Source organism: Sceloporus occidentalis, unplaced genomic scaffold (genome assembly GCF_023333645.1).
Source record: "Sceloporus occidentalis isolate IW3139 unplaced genomic scaffold, rSceOcc1.0.p SCAF_4, whole genome shotgun sequence".
Classification (NCBI taxonomy): domain Eukaryota; kingdom Metazoa; phylum Chordata; class Lepidosauria; order Squamata; family Phrynosomatidae; genus Sceloporus; species Sceloporus occidentalis.
The window spans coordinates 196,486,171-196,510,620 of NW_028316984.1; the positions used below are offsets into that span (position 1 = coordinate 196,486,171).

At 39.5% G+C, this 24,450-nt stretch overlaps 1 protein-coding gene across 7 annotated transcripts in view; it reads left to right on the forward strand.

The window, feature by feature from the left end:
• Window positions 1-24,450, forward strand: part of KTN1 (kinectin 1) — a 165,582-nt gene that overhangs the window by 15,974 nt on the left and 125,158 nt on the right. The window contains exon 2 of one of the 7 annotated variants that reach the window (XM_089522818.1): window positions 7,599-7,654. The exons of the other annotated variants lie outside the window; for them this stretch is intronic. The gene's annotated coding sequence lies outside the window, so the exon portion shown is untranslated. The remainder of the gene's footprint in view (window positions 1-7,598; window positions 7,655-24,450) is intronic. 7 annotated transcript variants of the gene reach the window in all.

A 24,450-nucleotide genomic window follows, 5' to 3' on the forward strand; every position in this document is an offset into this window, starting at 1 on the left:
TTCTAGACTTATACATGAGTATATTCAGTAATTGTGGCTTCATTTTTGTCAAGATTCTTTAAAGGGTCAAGACTGTAGAGAATGGGATGAATTTAACACTGCTGTAAAGTGTTAATAATCCAGTTTGAGACTGCTTTAACTACCCTGGCTCAGTGCTAAGGGATTTTGGGAACTGTGGTTTTGTGAGATATTTAGCCTTATCAGGGAACCATCTACTTAAAAAGCTTGTATGTACAGCGCTGTGTAAATTTACAGCGCTTTCTAAATAAAGGATAATAATAATAATAATAATAATAATAATAATAATAATAATAATCTGTCAGAGAGCTGTGGTGCCATAATAAACTACAATTCTCAGGATTCTCTAGCATTGAGCCAGGGCAGGTAAAACAATCTTAAACTGGATTATTTCTGCAGTGTATTTTGGACCAAAGTTTAATTCATTTTGTTTGATGAAGCTGCTATTGCTACCTATGCTCAGGTCCAAAAAAATTAGTCTAAATTCCTAATACTGTAAGTCAAAAGGATCTATTTGAAGCTATGGAGTAGGATAGTGGGGGTGGAATTAGTTTTCTAAATAGCCTTCTATTTTAGCTATTTAGGAAACCCAGCCTCATGTATTTTTCTGATCTCTCTCTTGTGCATGTGTACACATGCATACTCCTTTGGAAATGATTTTGGAGTGAGGTTAAAAGGATTGCTTCCTTGTGATAACACACATTACTATTAAATAATATTTCATGTGTTGTTCACTGGTGTTTCATTGCTGTCAGCCCACTGAAAGGTCATGCAGTGTTAATAATATGTGGTGTTTATAAAGTAACATGAGCAAAAGCAAGTCCCCTGCCCTGAAGAGTCTAAATATATATGATGAGAGGTGGGGAAAGCAAGGGTAGCAAGGGATGCTGATAAGCAAATTCAGTTATACTTAGAGTTTCTTTCAATTTGGGATTATGACTAATGGGATGAATCAAATGCACCTGGGGGATGGTTATATCATCTAGCTGCCTTTATTCTTACAAAACAATTATACCCATAATATTACTTATTCACATTTTATTAAACATTAGTAATTAATTTCAAGCACACAACAGCAACAACAAGGTAATCATAATAGTTATTTGTTCCTGCTGAAATTTTCATGGAGCCGGTCACTTCTAACCAGATTTTATCACTACCTGGAATGTGGAAAGGAACCTCTTTTAGAATTTGGATTTGAGTTCTTCCCCTTTGCGTTATGTATATAAACAGGCAAACATTGCCATATTGTATTTATATTTTTTGTACACGAATATATGTGCATATACATGCTAATTCGGAAAATAGATAATCTACCAGGAAGACAAGAGGCCAGTGATTAAAACCACATCAAACTAGCATAAGGGGTATTTTATTGCTGCTTTGTATTATTTTGATTATACACCACTTCCCCCAAAGTTACCACCGGTGACTTCTCCTAACTCTGAGACTCAAGGGTCAGCAAGAAATGGAAAAGAACAAACTATTTCAAATTAGGAGACGTTGTTAAAGCAACAGCTGTAGCTGTTATAGGAGGCATGGGAAGATGTTTGTTGAAGCTTAGTTCATTTGAGGAAAAGAAGGATTGGTTATACTTTTTTGGCTAACTGTTTGAGAATCCCTAATAGTGGGGTGTGGCAGAGAAGAAGAGGTGAGACTGACTCATTAATTCTACACTCATAGTAGAATTCAAACTTGCTAGTGAGAAATGAGCCTGACAATCTGTTTTAGATATTACCAGAAACTAGCCACAAAAAACGCTCCTTGATTTGTTCTTTGCTTTCTCTGCAAGTGGACATGAGCAGAACGTGGAAGCTGGCAGTTTGGCTTATCCATGGTAAACCAGGATTCCTCTGGAGACATGCTGGTTGTGGTGCCCATATGCAGCCTTAGTGTGATGTCTGGATGTGTCCAGTGTAATGTGAGTACAGTGGTCCATTGGTATCCACTGAAATTTGTTTCCAGGATCCCCCATGGATGCCAAAATCGGTGGATGCTCAAGTCCCATTAAGTACAATGGTATAGTAAAAAGGTGTCTATTATTTAAAATGGCAAAATCAAGGTTTGCTTTAGGAATTTGTATTTTTTAAAATATTTTCAAATCATGGATGGTTGAATCCGTGGATAAAGAATCCTTGAATATAGAATATTTAGTCTTTTTCTTCAACTATTAGGTTATTGTTGATTTTAAATGGAAACAGATGCTAAGAATTCATAATTTATATAGTATAATTTTTAATAAATTTGTATTACACACAGGAGCGCTTATAGAAATGTCTACATTACGTCTGGGCAAATAACCATACCTCAAACGGCTCATGTAAAACAGGGAAAAGTATTTACTGAATCCAGATTCCAGAGGACAGTTCTTTCCAAATTTGTTTTCAGTTCTGGGAATTGAAATGATCTTTGGTTAGAAGTGACGGTATTCATGACAAAACCACAAGCAGTGATGGTTTCTTTATGTCACTTTGAGCCATGATTTAGCTTACCTGTGATTTCCTCCTTTAGTCGTGTGTTCTCCTGCAAATGACCAAACAAACCACAGTTGGGTTTCTCCATTTCTGGTCTCTCCTGTCCATTTTGTCAGCTCCTGTTTTCTAGTAGGCACATAGAAAAATAAACCAAGGAAAGGCTGTAGTTCTGGTTTCAGACAATAACAGCAAGCTGTAATTTTAAAAAGCCAGAGTTCCCATACCTACAGGAAACCTTGGCTTCTAGCTGTGGTCTGCTTTTGTCTAACAAACAATAGGTTGTTTATGAGGATAGGTTTTGACGCGTACAGGGCAGAATTCAAGAAACTACAAACGTATTTACTGTTATGTGCAAATCCAGCCATGTAGTGAATTCTTTTAACCTTATTTGATTGTGAGAGTAAATGTGAATGAAAGCAACCTCAGTTTTGTTCCCTCCACCCCCCACAAAAAGATGCATATTTTAAAGAAGTTGGTGATATTTTTGATAATCTTATTCCAACTTGCAGCTATTTAGAACTCATTTTAATGGCAAAAAAAGAAAGAAAGAAAGAAAGAAAGAAAGAAAGAAAGAAAGAAAGATCAGGTTGGGAAACTCTTCCATTCCTTGTGTTTTTATGGTGTTTCTTTCTTGATAGTGTTGGATGATTGCTCTATATTTCAGTGAAGAAAATTTGTGTACTGCTCGGTGCCCATTTCTGTTCTATTGTGGGCTTGCTTTGCTTTGCAAGAAAAGTGACAGTAACTACCACAGGCAAACAGTACCTAATTGCTCTGTAGCAACTAGCCTGACATAATGAGTAATGTAGTGTAATTAGATTATCTTTGAATGAATAAGTAAATTCTTCAAAATGAACTTGATGGCATGTTAGTGTATTGGATAAAAGCTTGGAGAGATGTTTTGAGTTTGCTTCACTGGAATCAACCTTCAATGAAAACCATTGTGATGGAGTGACCATAGCAGGCCTCTATAACCTGTGATGCCAAAAGAATGTACGTATTCAGCTATTGGCAATCCACCAGAAACTGAGCAATCTTCCTATGTCAGCCAAAGCTTCTCAATATACTTAAAGGAGCATAAGGCAAGATTTGTTAGTCCCCCGAAGCAGGGACTACTTCAGATTTAAGGCAGTGGGAAGAGGAGACTGACAAAGCGATTGTTCCTGGTCCTCCTGCTGGTCCTCCTCTGGCATTGCTGCTGCTGCTGTGTGTCTTTCTGACTTAATGGTGATCCTAACACTGAGTTTTTTGGGTAGGATTTGTCCAAAGACCATTATTATTATTATTATTATTATTATTATTATTATTATTATTATTATTTTATTTATATAGTGCTGTAGATTTACACAGCGCTGTACATACAAACAATATAATAGATAAAAATGAAACCTGCCAATGGCGTAAATTTTGCAAAATACATATAAAACAATAGATAATAATACAAGATAGAATTAGATAAAAAAGCAGACAACAAATTAAAAGATCAAATATCAAATCAAATATCAGATCTCAAATAACAATCGGATAAACAATCACACAATGCCTGGGAACGCTTTCCTGAACAATATAGTCTTCAACTCAGTTTTGAAACTAGTTAAAGAAGTGATGATCCATGCTTCTCGTGGGGGAAGGAGGTTCCAGGAGTGAGGGGCAGCAAGTGAGAAGGGATGAATCCAGGATGGGGCAGTGGAAATCCTAGGCTGGGACAGCAGACCTTGACTACCAGAACAGAGGGTACAAGTGGGAATGTGAGGATAAAGAAGTTCAGATAAATAAAGAAGGATCAGCCCATGCAGGGCTTTAAAAGTCAACAACAGGAGCTTATACTGAATATGGAAGGGGAAGGGAAGCCATTGAAAGGATGATAATAGAGGAGAAACATGGTCAAAGCGGTGAGCGGATGTAATAATGCGTGCAGCTGAATGCTGGACAGAAATCAACAGATGGAGGTAAGAGAGAGAAAGCCCTGCCAGAAGGAGGTTACAATAATCTAGTCGCAAGACCACCAAGGCATGGACTAGGGTCTTGGCAATAGTGGCTGAGAGAAATGAATGGATTTTAGCAATATTGTAGAGAAAGAATCTACAGGCCTTGGCTGGGGTTTGCATTTTGCCTTTCTCTGAGGCTGAGAGAGTGGGACTTGCCCAGTGTCACCTAGTGGGTTTCTATGGTTGAGCGGATATCCAAATCCTGCTCTCCAGAGACATAATCCAGTGCTCAAACCACTACACTATAGCTCCTATTCCATCTCTCATTTCAGAAAATCCATGCTCAAAATATTCAAATGAAGCTGTTGGAGGTTCTATCTCTCGCCCTGTGGCAGTGAGAGTGAAATACTGTATGTCTTTGCTTAGAATTGTAGTTTTGATTCCTCCCCTTCCCCAAACACAATCATACTACCACATGTCTGGGATTTTTATCAGTGGCATCCAGTCGCTTGACTCACAGGATGATTTGAGTGCAGTCACAGCCGATTTCTGATTGCTTCGATGGTAAGGAGATGACTAAGCAGTTCAGAGCCACAGTCATCCTTCTGGAATAGCTGTTGGGTAAATGATACGCAATCACAAAATGCCATTCCTACATTCTTGTCTGAATATCCTTCCCCTGCTTTGAAAATCACTTCTCTTCATAGTTTTAAAAGTGAAAGCAGAATTGAAAGTAGCAATGGACAAATTTAAAAATTTAATGGAGTGACTGAAAATTTGAATGAGCAAGTATTAAATGAGGCTCAAGCCAATTGTGACACGTTGGTCAAGAGCAGATGACATTAGTGTTTTAGAGTCATAGAGTTGGAAGACACCCCAGGGGCCATCCTGTCCAACCCCCTGCCATGTAGGAACACACAATCAAAGTACCCCTGGACAGATGTCCATCCAGCTTCTTCAAAGGGCACAGTATCCCACTGTCAGACAGCTCTTACCATCAGGAAGTTCTTCCTAATGTTGAGGTGGAATCTCTTTTCCTGTAGTTTGCACCCATTGCTCCATATCCTATTCTCTGGAACTGCAGAAAACAAGCTTGTTCCATCCTCAACGTGACATTCCTTTAAATATTTAAACAGGACTATCATTTCACCTCTTAATCAACTCTTCTCCAGTCTAAACATACCCAGCTTCCTAAGTCTCTCCTCATAAGGCATGGTTTCCAGACCCTTTGCCGTTTTGGTCGCCCTCCTCTGGACATGCTCCGGCTTCTCAACATCCTTTTTGAATTATGGTATCTAGAACTAGACACAGTATCTCAGTTGAGGTTTGACCAAAGCAAAATAGAGTGGTACTATTACTTTGCTCAATCTAGACCCCATACTGTAATTCTATTGATGCAACTTAGAATTTTAAGTAACAGGGTTAACAAAAAGGAGTGCATGCCTGGCCTACCGCAGTTACAAAATGGCATACAGGTACTTTGCTATCTGCTGGGGTTTGGTTCCAAAATCCTGCATGGATACCAAAATCTGAGGGTGCTCAAGTCCCATTAAATACAATGGCGTAGTATAATGGTGTCCCTTATGTAAAATGGCAAAATCAATGTTTGCTTTTTGGAATTCATTTTTAAAAAATATTTTCAATCTGTGGATGGTTGAGTCTGCGGATAAGGAATTGGTGTATATGAAGGGCTGACTGTATAAGCAGACATCAAATGGATGGGTGTATTTTGCTAATGGAACTCATAACTCTTATGAATGATCTGGATTCAGAGGTAACCACTAAATTGACCAAGTTTGAAAAAGAAACATTTTTAATTTTTTTTTAAAATTGTTTGTTTTCTGGCTCAAAAAAAGTATCCAAGGTGGCATATGAATTAAAACGTAAAGCAGAGTAATAATAATAATAATAATACTTAGAATCATAACAAATAAAGGTAAACTGAAGGAAAAACACAATGGACAAATTCTCAGCTGCAAACTACATAGACAACAGCAAATGGTGGTGGAGATTAAATGTAAATAATTTAGATAGCTTTTAGTGCTGCCAGGACTTGTACTTCTCTAGTCCTAAAAGATTGGTGCCATTACAGATTTGCTTTCATGAAGCCTTATAAATTAATTGAGTCCCAAATTCCTGAAAAAAAAATCTTCCCATATATGCCAGTTAAAATGTTAAGATCAATATGGAATTGATTATATTGTTTTTGATACTGATGCCTGTGAGGAGGTGGCAGTACATATAAGGGACTTCTTTGTGTTGTCACCAAGACTGAGGAAAACCCATTCATGTGAGGTGAATCTGGTGCCTGACTTTTCTGTGTTTTGTTCACAAAGGTTTTAGAACGGGAATAGAGATAAGATGGTGTGTCCCTCCAGTACTAAAGCTAGGTACTATATATGTGTTTTAAACTTCTTTGATGATCGAGCTCGTACTCAGTTGTACATCTTTGCTCATTAGGAGCTTTTGTAGTTCTTTCATAGCTGCCCTCTCCATTCGTAGTCGTCTTCTGCTTTCATGACTGCAGTCCTCGTTCTGATCAATGTCTAATCCAAGGTGTAGGAACTCTTTTACTGTTTCCGTGTCCTCATTGTCCAGGCTGAACTTCTGAAGATCCTCTGTGGTCATTATTTTTGTTTTCTTTATGTTCAATAGTAAGCCTGTCTTTGCACTTTCTTCTTTCACCTCCCTCAGTAGTTGGCTCATATATACATCCTCATGCATAAATGCAAGAGCTGGACAGTTAAGAAAATTAACAAAAAGAGAATAAATTCTTTTTAGATGTGGTGCTGGAGAAGAGTGCTGAGGATACCAATGACAGCAAAAAGAACAAATAAGTGGATCCTAGAACAGATTAAGCCTGGATTCCTTGGAGGCATAGATGGGAAACTGAGGCTGTTATGCTTTGGCTATGAATCATTAGGCATGAATCAATAGAAAAGACAATAATGCTAGGAAAGGTAGAGAGTAGCAGAAAGAGAGGAAGACCACATGCCAGATGGATGGACTCAAGGAGGTCACAGGTATGAGTCTGCAGAAACTCAGAAGAGTAGTGGAGGATCAACTCAAGGGTGGTTAACAACAACACATGGTGGTGTTCAGTTGTTTTATATCATTGATAACAATATGATACTAAATTATGAGTGAAGCTAATAGTTCACCCTGTTTTTTTTTACAGAGCTGCTACCATTTTTTTTATGAGGAAGTGCCCCTGGAGCCAAGAGACACTTAGCAGTAGGTTAATGAGTGGGTATTGTTTATTTCGTCACCTTGTGCTGTGCCATGGTGTGTGTGTGTGTGTGTGTGTGTCTTCACACCATTAGTTGGGGATGAATTATTGTAAAGATGGCCAAAGGTTGGCTACTATATTGTACTGCTGAAGCCAGCTAGTCCTCATTGGCAATAAAAATATTGAAGGAGAAAGATGCAAGTAGTCTTCTGTTCTATCCCTCAGTCTCATGTTTTCTCAATATCTGGTTTCTTTGAGCCGCGTTTTTTCCTCTTCTTACACAATGTGCAAATGAAGCAGCTCTTTCTTGCTTGAAGAATGAAAAACATATAAAAGAAAAATAGTTGAAAGACTTCACTGATGTTCTAATGTTGTGAACTCATTGTGGAAGTTGAATAAATATATGTGTAGTTCTAAATTCTCATGGGAGTAGGTAATTTTTGTAGTTTAAAGTGCTCTGATAGATTATTGAGGTTAGGTTACATGCTAAATTTAGTACACTGCTTTTGGCATAGCAAGTACTAAAATATAAGTAACAGTCTGTATCCTTACAGTGCATTAGTCTAGGTTCACACTGCTGAATAATTAGTTTCCTAAATTGGCACTTGTGTCGATGGTGATCTCTAATTATGTAGCCTGAATACTGCCGCTTTTTAAAAAATCCAAAGTAGTTTTGTATATATGATTTAGTAGGATGGAGAATAATGTTCAAGAAGGCCATTGCCTATTTGCCTATTAAAGTTCATATATTTGCCGTTATTTTATTTATTTAAAAGATTTATATTAGCCAAGCATGTGTATTAACTGGACAGCTAATAAAAAAAATTACAGTGAGCGCTTGATATCCACTGGGATTTAGTTCCAGCCCCCCCCCCCCATTACCAAAATCCATGGATGTTCAAGTCCCATCAAATACAATGGTAGTAAAATTGTGACCCTTACATAACATAGCAAAATCAAGGTTTTCTTTTTGAAATGTGTATACTTTTTGAATATTTTCAAGCCCTCCATTCTTGAATCCATGGATAAATAATCCATGAATATGGAGGGCCGATTATACTTCATTTTGTGTAGTATTTTATTGTGTGCTTCTGGGCTTTATTCCATTCTTTAGCTTCTTTACGTAGCTGGATTGTACCCAAATACAATGTCAGAGGAAGCACACATTTAAAAAAGTATCCTGCAGTGTGGAAAAGGCCTTTTTATTTCATCCTGATGTGTGTTCATTGGGAATCTCCTCCCCTTCCCTGCCTTGTTTTGTGTGATGCCAAGTCTAAGCCACCCAAGTACACAAATTTGCAAATGCTTGCAGTATCTGAGGACATAATCCTCTAGTTTAAGGTCCTTTCCCTAGTTCCCGGCGAAGTATGTAGAAGAGAGGTGAAGCTTCTGCTACTTGTACTGAAGCTAAAGAAGCATATTTGTAAGAAGATTTTGAATGGGAGTCTCCCTGGGAGCCCTGTGTGTAAACTGCTTAAACCTCTTTGGGGAAAGAGCAGCCCCAAAAGTAGCACAAGCATTGTACTGAAGTGAGCTGACTGAATTGTTCCCAGTATCTTCTATCTCCCTAAACATTTTTCTGTTTCTGAATCAGAATCTGAATCCTGTGAACCACTTGGTGCGTCATGCATTTTCTTTATACTAAGAAAGCCAGCATGGTGTAGTAGTTTGAACTATGGCCCATAATTCGGGAGATCAGGGTTTGAATCCCCGCTCAGCCATGGAAATCCACTAGGTGACCTTGGGCAAGTCACACTCACTCAGCCTCAGGAAGGCAATGACAGCCCCCCATCTGAATGAATCTGGCCAAGAAAACTCTATGGTAAGTTCACCTTAGGTGTACCATATGTGAGAAATAACTTGAAATCACATAACAAGTATTCCATTAAACCAACACTGACTGTTTCCTATGAGGATTGCACATGTATGTGCCTACATGGGTGCTAAAAAATGTGAGGCTATGTGCCAGTTCTACACATGTGTATTATTTCTACATGTGCTGTTGAATTATATGTGGTTTAGCAGTACTTCCTATATGGAAGAAGTGCACAATATAAAGTAAGCATGATCAAGGGCGATTAAACTTGAAAAATAATTTGTGATCACAGATACAATGCTACTTGCATAATTCTATTATTTAAAAAGTTGGCTTAACTTGCCTTTTTGGCTCCTAAAGCATCTTACAGGAACTAATCACCATAATCATAAGAATGCAATAAAGTAATACTGTAGGCTTCACTAATGATTGGGATGGCAACTGAATTGTTTTGTTATGCTTTAGACTCACCTTGTGTGTGGCCCCAATTCCTAGTGATCAGTTACTGTTTTCTTAGCTTGAGAGAATCCCTCAACTGCTTATGCTTGTAAAAATAAGGATCAGTAAATGCAGAGGTTTAATGACTTGTATTTTTCTAGTAAAATGTGGATTGGCAAGACTGGAGGGAGAGAGAATATCTTCCCTGCATTTTCTTGTTGCCAACCGACAACTTTATTGTTCCCCACCCCAAGGAGGACAAGGGCTTAAGCTAAGGTTTACAAGGAGATCTTTGGAAAAGCACCAAACAAGTGCTTAAAGACTTCAGCTTTCATAAGCAGATATGCTGAAAGGCATCCATTTAACTATCTACATTAATAACCAGTGTGGTGTAGTGGTTTGAGACTATGACTCTGGACATCAGAGTTGGATTCCCAACTTGACCATGGAAGCCTAGCGGGTGATCTTGGGCGAGTCACACTCAGCTCTCAAAAACCCCATGATAAGTTCACCTTTAGTATCACCATAAATTGGAAAGGACTTAAAGGGACACAACAGTAACAACTCACATAGTTTAGAAGCTTACATCATAATTGTTTAGTTATGTAACCATTGGATGTGTGTAGTTCAGGTCAAGGAGTATGTATATAATAATGTATTTAGTCTCAGGTTAATGGGAGTCTGATTATTGATGCTTCCTGTCTGCTTTGGGGATGTATTTAGGAATGTGCATGTGTGGAGGAATATCCTCTTCGGCTTAATTCATTGGGTTGGAATGGGTTGTTCTTCCCTCTATAGTTTGAACTATCAGTAACGGCTTTCATTCCTCCTGTTTAACAATAGTCCCATTGAATCTGCGGAAGGTTAACGAAGCATTTTTCTTTTGTCAGCTGCCCAATCTCTTTGTATGTGTGAATAGCAGACTGAATAGAAATAACAGACAAAATGTTACTGGGTCATTGTGATGCCTTGCTTCAAGCTGAAGACCTATTTGGGCTTTCCAGATTATTGGCTCCCTTGAAATTCTTTTACTGGAATTGCAATACTTCTTAAACCTCTCCACCTCGAATTTTTGTTTTGTTGTGATAAAAAACATTCAGGAGCAATATAGCATTAACATTCTTCTTGCCTTTGCCACCAGCCCCACACTGTCTTGGTTTGTTATTATGAAGCTCCAGGTCATTCTGCATCAATGGCTTCCTCTATCATGATACTCTCCAGATATGCTGGACAGCAGTTCCCATCATCAAGCCAATAAATCTCAGTCATTATTGAGAACAAGGATGGAGAAAGTGTCACCTGTGAGTCACATGTGGCCACACTTTTGCAGAACCTGGAAACCCCCAAGCCCCTGTCAGGTCCCCCATTCCTAAAAGAACCCAAACATTTGGATCAATTTTCAGGTGATTCCCCCCCCCCCCAACCACAAAATGGTCTAGAAATGTCCTCAGAGGAGCCACAGATGTAATGTTTTTTGTGGGTTTTTCGGGCTATGTGACCATGTTCTAGCAGAGTTTCTGGCTACATAGCCCGAAAAACCCGCAAAAAATTATGGATGCCGGCCATGAAAGCCTTCGACTATACAACAGATGTAATGGTTTGCCCTGTCATGCTGAAAAACTCTGAAAATGGCTGAAATTGATAACCACACATGACATGACATTTGGGACAACTTGCAGGGCATGGGGGCGATAATGGACTCCCAATCTCCATGCACTTTCCTACCTTGTCCTAGGATGTGGAAAGTATTCCATTCTCTCCTGGGCTTCAGAATAGTGAAAGAACAGTGGAATAAAAATAGTGAACACTGGAGACTTTGGTACGGTCTTTGATATGTAGCTCTGGAGTAGTAGAAATGGTAGTGAACTGTTCCTAGAGGCTGTTTTCACTTGAGGTCCAACTACAAATATGTTAACGGTATCTTTGTATATGTATTTAATAGTATCTGGGCAGTGTGGTGGAGGGAGAGCCTGAATCATAACAGAGTTAATTTTTGTAGAGATTGTGGTATGGGAAAAAAGGGTTAACTTGCTTGTGCTGAGGACCTGATTGAGAACCAGTGGACCTTTGGGGGATGCTGTTAAAGATGAACAAAGCACAACACCTAGCAAAACCACATGTGCATACATGTGCAAGTGCTAGGAAGTATTTAAGTTATCATGTTGTCAGGAAAAAGCAACATGGGATATATAGTCACAAGAAATATAATATGTATATGAATGTATTTGAAAGTAACATGACACAGCAAAAGCAATTGAAATGGCACATAGGTGTTGCATATAATGTAATTAGAAGTTCCTAAAAGCCAAGGACACATGTGGCAAGGACAAAGTGAAAAGGTGCAAATTGATAACACCTGAAAGTCATTGAGTGGACAGCAATGTATGATGCAATGTGAGGTAAAGATTGAGCCAAGTATGATATGTCAATCATAATGTATGTACACGCCCAGGAGGTGGCAACTGTATAATGAATTGAGAGACAAATGTCTATATAAGCAATAATGTATGGCAATACTTTTTGTGGGTATTGAGGAGTATAGTAGTGTGGGTATTGAGGAGTATAGTAGTGTGAGTAGTGAATTGTTTTGTGCATAGTGTATATATTAGAATAAAAGTAGATCTTTTATAGAAGACTACTGTGTTGACTGGTGTCTTGAGAGCTGAACAAGAACCAGCAGACTCCAGAGAAGATTAGAAGACATCTTCAGCCAATTCTCAGAGCTATTGGTCAATCTGGTTGTTCTTCCGCTGACCAGGGGGGTGAGAGTGAAAGCCAGGAGAAGAGCTGCAACTCCCATCATCCCTAACACATGTAGCATGGTGTATGGGAACCTGTGAGAAATAAGTACCGAGTTGAGCATCAGGAGCAGGCTTGCTGGATCACACAAAAAGATGTCTTGTTGCAGAAACTCTTTTTAGCTGCATGTTCTTGCAAGTGTTTTGAGCCCCAGCTTTGAGGAAAAGAGAGGGTATAAATCAAGGAACAGAATAAAATAGGAGGTCTTAAGGAATTTCAGGTTTAGATGCAATGTGCCCTTGAGTAGTATTTGCTGTTACAGCAGGAGAAAGCTGTTGGCTCCATACCAAATTTGATGGCCTTGCAAACACATTTGTTTGGTGTGGTGTTGCAACAGGATACTGAGCAGGATGGATTCATGATCTGATCTAGTGAGGCTCTCTTTTTATCTTCACCCACATCTTAGGTAAACCTAAATGTTCACTCTCTTGGGATAACACTAAGGCCTGTTACAGACTGCCAAAATAAAGCTGCTTCGGGTCTCTTTGGAGGTATGCTGTTTAAATGATGCATGCATCCTAAGAATCGGAAAGCTGTACCAAAACTTCACTCCAGTGCTTAGGAATGGAGTGTGTGGCTTTGGTGCGACCAGCTTTATTTTTGCAGTCTGTAACAGGCCTAAGATACCTTGAAATGAGTTGAACAGACAGCCTGTAGTGATTTCTTGATCAAACTGCTTATGGGATGCAGTTGTAGGACTAAACAGAACAGCACAATGTGGGTGTGGACACCTGTCACTTACAGTTGGCTCTCTGCATTTCCGGCTTTGACTTTTGCGGATTTGATTATTTGCGGTTTTGATTAATGTGTTCTCTCAAGGAATAATTGTGCCAGATGTTGACCATAGAGTTGTGCTGGAGAATCTAGACATTCCTAGAGAAAATACTTCTCTAGGCATTTGTAGGTCCTCCAGCATGTTCCTGTGATCAACTTCTGCCTGGAGAAGAGAAGGTTAAGAGGTGATATGATAGCCCTGTTTAAATATTTGAAGGGATGTCATATTAATGAGGGAGCAAGCTTGTTTTCTGCTGCTCCAGAGACTAGGACCCGGAGCAATGGATACAAACTGCAGGAAAAGAGATGCCACTTCAACATTAGGAGGAACTTCCTGACAGTAAGGGCTGTTCGACAGTGGAACAAACTCCCCCGGAGTGTAGTGGAGTCTCCTTCCTTGGAGGTCTTTAAGCAGAGGCTGGATGGCCATCTGTCGGGGATGCTTTGATTGTGATTTCCTGCATGGCAGAATGGGGTTGTACTGGATGGCCCTAGTGGTCTCTTCCAACTCTATGATTCTATGATTCTATGATTCTGTGACTACAAAGTTGCACTGGAAGACCTGAAGATTTTTAGAGAGATGTTCTGTCAGGTAAAAAGAAGTGTTTTTTTTTTTTTAAATTTGCAGTTTTCCCACACTCATGGGGTCCTTCACCCCTAACCCCAAAGAATGTGGAGGGACTATTGTATAGTGTATAAATGATGCTCATGAAAATTCCACAGGTAGGAATATTTTCCACCTGTGTAAGGCCTGTCCTTATCTGGCACTTGGAGAAATCTGCTCAATAATCATAGTTTTCTGTCACATTTGTGCTATACAGTCAGCTCTCTGTATTCACACATTTTGCATCCACAGATTCAACCATCCATGGCTTGAAAATAAATATTTTTTAAAAATCCAATGATCTTGCCATTTTATATAAGGGTCAGTTATAAAAAGATATTTTTAATGGGGCTTGGAACATCCACGGATTTTTGTTATCCACAGGAGTGGTGGTCCTGGAACCAACCACCAGTGGCCCATTGCATGTTCTTTCTGCTTTGAGGCAAATAATGTAAGCTACTAAGATCACTTATTCTCTATTCAGTTTTCACTTTATTTTGTATGGAGGTGACATTTGTGTCTAAATAGAAAGAACATGTTCTTTTTAGAAAATAATTAGAAGCTGAATTGTTGAACTGATTTTTTTTCTTTGGATGCAGAAACTAATGAAGACCATGGCCTCTCTGTCCATAGCATTGTTCATCGTAACTGTAGAAACAAGGTTAAAAGATGGTTAGTATTTTAGTATTTTTTGTGTCGATAGAACTGAGCCATTCGTAGGACTCACCTTTGATTAAAAGTTGAACTTGTAACAGCAGATGTAAGAATGTGAGTTTCCTCTTTTTTCTTGCAACTCACCCACTACCCTTTTTCAAGGCTTCAAACTATTGTCAAACAGCATTATCTTGGTATATGTGAAAGAGGAATGCAGTGCTTCTCACTTTCATGTTGATGATTATGTTGGAGCCTTTACACACATCACGTGGGACTTTGCCCTGTTTTCAGATAGTGTTATGTACAGCTCCACCTTACAACTTGATTGCTGCTATTAAGATGTGATGGTGTGAAATTGCTCTTGAATGTGTTGTTAAATGAATATCTGTCTTCTCATAACACTAAACAACTGGCCTTGCAGTCTTTATCTTTGTATTAATATTGTACATTTGATCAAATTAAAAGACCTTCCCCTTTCTGTGTCATTTCCTAGGATTGTACTGGAGCTAATGTGATTCAGGACAAGTACAGACATCCTTGGATCTAAATGGTAGTTGGACATTTCTGTTATCCCTCCAGCTAAAAAAAATAATTTGTTTTTTTTTATAAATGTCATCTTTGGAAATGACAGGCAGATTTTTGCAAGCAGATCTTGATTTGAACTTGTTACCAATACCTCAAGTGGGGATTGACCTGATAAAGAGGGATGATGGCCCATTATGTATTGAAAGCAAGTGCCTAAAATGTTTTCACTAGACATGTGTGCCATACCCTTTTGAAAAGGAAACAAAACAGAAACCTTTGACAAGGTCTGGCATCTTGGTTTGATGAATAAAAGAAACAGCAGGCTTTGCTAACTAACACTTCTTTCCTAACCCAAGCCTCCGTGGAAGCTGGAGGCCTGGACAAAGAGGTGGGGTCTTCTCTCCACTTTCGTGGAGGCTTAGGTTAGGAAAGAAAGGTCAGTTAGTAAGGCCTGCTGTTTCTTTTATTCATCAGGCCAACATGTAAGTGAGACCTTGCCATAGGTTTCTGTTTGCTTCTTTGCTTCAAAAGGGTAAGGCACACATGTCTAGTGGAAACATTTTAGACACCTGCTTTCAGAACATAATGACCCATTGTGCCTCTTTACCAGTCAACAGCATGTTGGCCATGTTGACTCTGGGCTTTAGGGGTTCTTCTCAACTCTGACTTGCTCTTGGAGAAAGAGCTTTCTGGGAGGCTCTTTTTCCTCACATGTGCCCTTGGTATGTAAGCTCTGTATCTTCCTGGGCATCCCTAATCTTAATATATCAGATGTGGTCAACTGCACCAAAGGGTTTCAATTTTTATCCTCATGTTTTTCCTGTGACCTCTCTGGCTCATGCCTGTTGACTCAGAAGGGACCAGAAGTCCAATTCAATTTTGGCAGATTTTCAGTTTTTCCCCTGTTGGGGTTTGGGAAATAGGGATCAGTTCAAACTGCTGTGTTTTCGTGGCATCTTGGGTGATTTTGCGGCAATTTTTTGCCTCTCAAAATTCATATTTATGCAATCTGGTGTTCTTGTAGGACATAGAAAAGCAGCTGAGGGTTGCACATAGGGCATAAGCCACACTTCAGCTACCCCTGTACTATATCGATCCATACTTCTAAAACTTCAGAGCTTGTGTGTAAATGTGGGGCTGGTCTTGAAGGCAATGCAGAGTTAGTGCTGGGTGCCTCCTGTAGGAAGAAGAAGTTTGCATATTCTGATCAGTTACACTAGTTGCCAGTTTGCTTTGAGCAAAGTCAGGAAGCCAATTTTGACTGCTAAAACTGTCTTAAAAGAACAATTTTCCTTGTATGAAAACCAGTTGAGTTTTTGTTGGTAGATGCTTCTTTGTTGTCTTGGCTTTGTGATAGGACAGAACAGTGACAGAAGTGGGACCTTTACCATTCTGACTCCCAACTTCTGCAACTTCCTTCCAGGATATGTTTTACAGCCATGTTACTCAATGCGGTAATGATCCATGGACTGGTGCGGATCCATAAAACATAGGCTGCTGGTCCCTGATGAGTTTCCAGGAAGAAAAAAGCATTATGATTTGGAATAACCTTCCAGAAGAGCTTCGACTCATTCCCACCTTGGACGCCTTCAAAAAGGCACTGAAAACATACCTCTTCTGGCAAGCATACCCTCCTGATCTTTTATAGATTCAACAAGTTCGCTACCTCCCGATCAGGAGTCTACCTCAGGCTGTGATAAATTTTTATATTGTACCAATTGTTTTTAGATGAGATATGTTTATATTGTGATTTTAAATAACTGTTATTAGTATCATTGTATTTGTATAATTCTGTTGTAATCCCGCCTCGATCCATCAGGAGAGGCGGGACAATATAAATAAAACTTATTCTTCTTCTTATTATTATTGTAGCCAATGGGCACAAATTTGGTATTGGTCGCTGGCATATTGGGTGAAAAAATGCTGGTCTCCTTCATCAGATAGCTTGGGATGCACTGTTTTACACTTTTCTTCAAACCCTAAAAAAGCCTGAATCTTCACTGCAGAATTAATTCAGTTTGATACCTCTTTATCTGCCATGGCTCAGTGCTGTGGAATTCTGGGATCTGTAGTATTGTAAGACATTTAGCTGCTTCTGCCAGGGAGCTCTGGTGCAACAACAGACTACAAATCCCAAGATTCCATAAGATGGAGCCATGATGGTTGAAGTGCTGTCAAACTGCATTAATACTGTGGTGTGGCTGCAGCCAAAGGCATAGGTTTCTTGACCAATTTCTTTTTCAATGGGCATGTAGCATGTTTAGTGTCCTTAATTTGTAACTCATTTGTGTTTAATGATTATGTCTGATGATAAAACTGCTTCTTATTGTTCTGATGAAGTGTTTTATTAGATAATTACCTGATCAGAATAACTAGAGCCAGAATACCTGCGGCTCCAGTATTGAAATGGTGACTGCTTCAGGGCTCAGGTCTGGCTTGTCTGGCAGGCTTTTGGGTTGTAATAGTCCTTTCAGGATTCTGTTGTCTGGATGGATGTATTTTCCCTGCACAGCTACTGTGCTCTTGTAGTCTTTTGCCTCATAGTGGGCTTTAGGTTTGTATCCAGAGCTGTTTGCACAAGATTTAAGGTTGCATTGTCATCGGCTTGTCGTGTCAACTCGATTTACGCAAACCTACATCTCACTTCCTGAACAGCTAAGTCGAATTGCAGAATGCTGGCGAGGCGCCCCTCCTTTTGCTAACATATCTGTGGCTTTTAAAATCTGGATGAGGTGCCTGAGTGGGAAGCAATCTGAAATGGGACTGGTAGCATTTTGAGCTAAATTAATGTCTGTCTCACATTGACTGTAAATTTCTATATTTAAGGGGGAGAAACCTCTAAAATGCGGAGAGGCAATGACTGGGTGTTATCACCGTATGAAGTCATAATAAACAAAAAAAATCGAAATTATGAACAAGCTTTCAAAGTTGTTGATCTGATAAACTGGAGATATGCTATATTTAAGGAAAAAGTAGAACCATCTTATCCATGACTTTCAAACTGCTTGAAAGCTGAAGCTTTGCTGTGCAAATGGATTCCATAAAATTGCAAGCCTTTACTTGTCTGGATAGCAATAAAGGTTGAGTATCCCTTATTCGGAATTCCAAAATACTCCAAAATCCAAAATTGTCAACCTAGGTGGCTGGGTTTTGCTTTTTGATGGTTCAGTGTACACAAATTTTGTTTCATGCACAGGATTATTAAAAATAGTATGCATAAAAATATCTTTAGGCCATAGTATAAGTTGTATACAAAACATAAATGAATTTTAGACATCTCCAAGCTATCTATCTCATTATGTATATGCAAATATTCTGAAATCCAGAATCCCCAAACACTTCTGGTCCCAAGTATTTCAGTAAGGTAAACTCAACCTGTAATTTATTTTGAGGGAAAAAAAACAGTCATTGAAAATTATTTTTTAAAAAAATGTTTTCCTTGGAAAATCTGTCTTAAGCCTCAGGTTTCAAGGGAAACATGAATTTAATACAGATATATTTTCTATATACTTATTGTATCTAATAATGCCGTCTTCCATTGCTATATGATTATCTTAGTTGTTTTTACCCTTCATTTTTATTGGCAGTATGTACGACAGGAGCACCATTTTAAAGGGAAAATTAGAATTAAATGATAAGATATTGTCATTGATCAGAAAGGAGACTGCAGTCAAGAAATAAGAAGACTAGGAATGGGAAGCACAGTAATGAAAGAACTAGAAAAGATCCTAAAGAATAAAGATATACAGCTGATCACCAAAATTAGAATCATCCAATCTATTGTATTCCCCATCACCATGTATTGATGTGAGAGCTGGACAGTGAAGAAAGTGGATAAAAAAAGAAACAACTCCTTTCAGATGTGGTGCTGAAGAAGACTTCTGAAAATACTTTAGACAGCCAAAAAGACAAACAAATGGGTCCTTGAACAGACCAGCCTGAATTTTTCCTGGAGGACAAGATGACTAAATTGAGGATGTCATACTTTGGCCACATCAAGAGAAAGCATGACTTACTAGAAAAGGCAGTGATGCTAGGGAAGGTAGAAAACAGCAGAAAGAGGGTAAGACCACATACTAGATGGATAGACTCAGGGAGGCCACTAGCCTGAATCTACCAGACCTAAGCAGAGCAGTGAAGGATAGGTGGGCTTGGAAATGTCTCATCCATAGGTTCACCATGAGTCAAAGTCAACACAAGGGCAGCTAACAAGAACAACAATGCTACTAGTGTGGAATACACAAATTGGAGATGAATAGCAAGGATGTAGTGGCTGTCTCAAAATACAAATTCCATTCCATTTCTGAGGGTTTACGTGTGAATGGGAATAAATTCTTGGTTCCCTGAAGTTGAACATACAGAAATACAAAGGTAGCATCTGTGAAAGTATAAACGGGAGGGTTGCTGTTTCCTATGTAGTACATCTTTCCTAAGCCCAGTCCGTGTTCCTCCCCATAGAAATGTCTCATTTCTGTAATCGCTGTGCTGGAATACTGCTAAACTTACAGCAACTGTGGTTAGTCTTGCTGAACAAGCATTTACTTTGGCCAGGCAGGAAAGGAAGAAAAAAAGGAAGTGTTTCAGCCAGCAACTAAGAGCCCTGTTGGATCAGGCCATCAGTCCTAGTTCACATAGAAGTTGTTTTCTTTTCCTTTTTCCTGTCCCTCAGGTTCTCTCAGCTCTTAGGAATTTGGGCATAAATTGATAAGTTGTTCACACTTTGCAACCAAAAGGTACAATAACATGAGCAGTGTGCAATCTACTATGCATATGACTGTCTTTCCCGTGGTTTGTAGATCTAGTTGGTAATTTTGGCTTGCTTCCTTTCCTGTGCCAGTCAGATCTTTGCCAAAACATTTGAAACCATGTGAACATCAAACATTGTAGCTGCCATAAATTGTGGGCATTAGGCAGCCAGCCAGTATAATTTGAGCATAGACCGCAATACAGAATTTCATCTTTTTAAGAAGCTATGATATTTCACTTCCCAGGCCTGGAAAAATCCCAGGCATTTTAATATATGAAGCTGGGGCCCAAGAATGTTGCCTTTCTTCTCTTTCTGCAAGGAACTGAGTGAGGGAGAACAAAATCTACACCAACCTGTGAAACTGGTGCTCAAGAGTCTTCCATAATAACAGTCTACATGTTTGTGTTTCTGCTACTCTTCTTCCTTTCAATGATGTTTGCTGTGAGGAGCAGGAAGGATAAATCTTTCTATTTTTGTTTTCTCAAAATGCTAATTTTTCTGATTTCTGCATCAGTTTGTGACTTTTGAAAATGGCAGCACAAAAACTTGTCCATTTTTTGTATATTTCTTTGCTTTTGATATACATTCCTTCGTGGTATAAGCATATTTTTGCTAGCAGTTTTCCCTTATATTTTTTGTACACTTTTTTCACTGATAGACACACTTTGTGTGTATTTTCTCCTGAAGCTATCTTATACATTTTTGATTCAGAGAACACCCCTAGGAATACAGTTGGCTCTCTGTTTGCGCAGGGGATCCATTCTGGGCCCCCTGCGAAAACGGAGGCTTGTGCGTATTCAAGCCTCATAGGCTTGAATAGGGTGTGCCCCTGTGTATGAGGCTCAGGCGTGTGTGCTGGGGCACATACACCATTAGAAATAATGGAGGTCGCCCCTCTGCACATAGTCGAGGTCGCAGATCTCAGATTGAGTTAGGAGGGGTGACTGAAAACATCCCATCAGAAACCTGGAGAGCTGTGCCTAGAGACAGCATAGAAAATGTTGTATTGAGCCAGATGGACTAATGGTCTTATGTAGCATAATGTTACTTTCTATATATCTGTACCACCTCTTGGAGAACTACCAATTTTCTACTTCTGGAGAGTGGTGCACCCCCAACTTGAAAACATATAAAGCAATATAAGCAAGCCTCAATTCACGTTGCCCTAATTTACACCATTTTAAATTTACATTTTTCCATAACTAAATTTTAAAAATGACAGTTCAACCCACAATGCATGGTAGTTGCAGCCTTGGTGTTGCTGGAAGAAAAGGGTTTCCTTTGCCTACTTGGTTTTTCTCTCTTGGAGAAAGGAAGCAAAAGTATTCCCCTCTGCACCATCTGCAGCCATTGCATCAGCGGTCTTTCTAGTGTGCAGCGTTATGCTTCATTTACTTAAATGTGGGAGGGTGCGGTCCAAAAAATATAATCAGCTTGCTATCCTGTGTGTTTGTACTGCTGCATCTGGGTTCCGTTCCCCCCCCCCCCCCCCACCACAGAGAGTCCAACTTTTTGAGGGGGTTGAGGAATACCAAAATCCCTGCACGTGTAAACAGCCTAGTGCTATTCTTCTATCTTTTTTTTTTTAAGGGTATGTTTTTGGTGTGAATCTGTCTGTCTGAAAGCAGCCCTTGAGTCAGACCTTGAAGCCAAGAGTTAGGAATGGAATGTGGATATACAAAGCTGAACCAAAAAGCAGCAGTCCTGCTCCATGCTGATTTCTACTCCAGCTGCATGGTACTGCTGGAAAGCCGTTGTCTGTTTTCTTACCCTTCCTTAAAGCTACCATGATCAGCCGGTTATACTGCAAAGCCTAGTCTTTAGTTATTTTACACTGTGTTGGAAGCCAGGTCATTTTAATAGTTTGAGGGCATCTGATGGTAACTCACCAGATGGTACATATGACTCTTTGGTACGGTTGGAATGGAAAACATTTACCTAGAGGGTATTTAGAGGGCTGAGATTATTGTGTTCGGCTAATGGCTTAATTGGATCAGTTTCATCAAGAGAAGAGCAAGGAGATTTGCTTGAGTCTCTGTCTGCCTTCTTTTGCCTGTGTTGAAATGCAGGACATACCAAATAGCAAAACAATGTTAAGAAGAATACTTAAAATTGTATTCCAGTGAAGCTTTTTCCACTGGATTTTAAGAGATAAAAGGATAATCATAGAACAGCAGTGTTTTGGTTTTTTAAAAACCTAGGTAAACTTATCTTTCTTCCTTTTTAGGATTTGTAGTTAGGGCTGTAGTTGTGCATTACGCTTTGAATCACAGACAAATTGCAGCAAATGACAAATCTAAAACGTTATGGATATCAGTGCTTGTCAGATTTCCTTTGTCAAATGTCCTTATGTGTATGATGACCTCAGGCAAAACAAGCTACTGTCTGCACAAACCTGCATGCACACATTTTTTAAGGTAAAGCTGTTCTCTAGTTTTCAAGATCCTCTTGTTGTATCACCTGGATGCACTGTGTGAAAGAGGAGACATTCACACAAAGTTCATATTGGCTTCACTGACTTTGGTGGAATCATAGAATCATAGAATTGGAAGAGACCACAAGGACCATCCAGTCCAACCCCCTGCCTTGCAGGAACTCACAATCAAAGCATCCCCGACAGATGGCCATCCAGCCTCTGTTTGAAGACTTCCAAGGAGGGAGACTCCACCACACTCTGAGGGAGTGTGTTCCACTGTTGAATAGCTCTTACTGTTAGGAAGTTCCTCCTAATGTTGAGGTGGAATCTCTTTTCCTGTAGCTTGCATCCATTGTTCCCGGTCCTATTCTTTGGAGCAGCAGAAAACAAGCTTGTTCCCTCCTTAATATGACATCCTTTCAAATATTTAAACAGGGCTATCATATCACCTCTTAACCTTCTCTTCTCCAGGCTAAATATTCCCAGCTCCCTAAGTCGTTCCTCATAGGGCATGGTTTGTTCAGAGTTGTCACAGTGTAAATCGGAGTACTTAAGCCTGTTGCACTGAGCTTCTCTAAATTTGTAAAGATAACTATTTGAATCTTCTCATATGTCATCAGCTTTACATAAGAATACAAGAAAAACACTGCAGGTTTAGACTTATATTTTGTCCAGCTTGTTTCCCATAGGGACATTTTAATCCCTCCAAGAAATCTACCAGCAGGACATGAGGACAACAGTACTGTCCTACTCTTGTTTCCCAATATTTAAATGATTGCTACCTCCAGTACTGCTAGCAATATGTAGTTAGTCATAGCCCTGTCTTCTGTCAAATCCCCTATTTCATAAAACCATTGAGATTAGTGGCCATCACATCTTGTGTCAGTGAATTCCAGTTTACCTACTTGCTTTGTGAAGAAGTACCATATATATTCAGCAGTAAGTTGATCTCAGGTATAAGTCAAGGGCAAGTTTTCGGGCCAAAATCAAAGATTTTGATATGACCCTTGGAAAAGTCGAGGATACAACTTAAGGGCATGCAACAAAGGATGTAGAGGAGGAAAGGAAAATGGTGGCAAAGAACTAACAAAATCCCAGCAGGCATAACTGTGCTCACGTTAAAGGCTGGACGGATGAGAGAACAGAGGAGGTCAGTGCTTCAAGGACAGATTACACTTTTACCTTTCACCGGAGGATGGTTTCTTTTTTAAAATAAAAGTTGAAGTACAGTACAGCGGGCCCTGCCCTTATCCGGGGGATCCAGAACAGAACCCCCCACGTAAGGGGAAATCCACATATGCTCACACCCCATTAAAATAATGGGGTGTGTGCTCGCGGCTCGGGGGCAGCATATACGCCTTGGGTGCGTGTGCCATTGCTTTAATTGGTACGTGGCTTCCTTGTAAGCTGGAAGCTGCGTATAGTGCACCCACATATGGCGTGGGCACACTGTACTTACAGTGACCCGTGAATAAGTCAACTCAAGTTTTTGGGGTCAATTTTTTTGACCTAAATTTCTAGGCTTATACATGAATATATACAGTAATTCTTTGTATCTGCCCTGAATTTTCCACTATTCAGGATTCTCTGAGGTTAGGACCCCCATGAATGTGGAAAAACTGCAAATAAAAAAAATATTCTTTTTACCTAAGAGAACACTTCTCTAGGAATCTCCAGGCCTTCCAGTGCAACTCTGTGGTCAACATCTGCCAGAAGTTGACCAAATAATCATGCTGGAGGACCTACAAATACCTAGAGAAGTGTTTTCTCTGTGAACATAGGTTCTCCAGGACAACACTATGGTCAGCTTCTGGCAGAATTGTGCTGGAGGACCTAGAGATTCCTAGAGAGAACATACTAATCAAAACTGCAAATAATCAGATCCGCAGAAGTCAACGCTGCAGATGTGGAGGGCCAACTGTATATACCTCTATTGTCTTCCTCGCCTTTTCTTTTGTTTCTAAATTAAATAGCCCCAAATTTCACAACCTTTCTGTAAAACTCCAGAGTCTTTCCAGGCTCAAACTA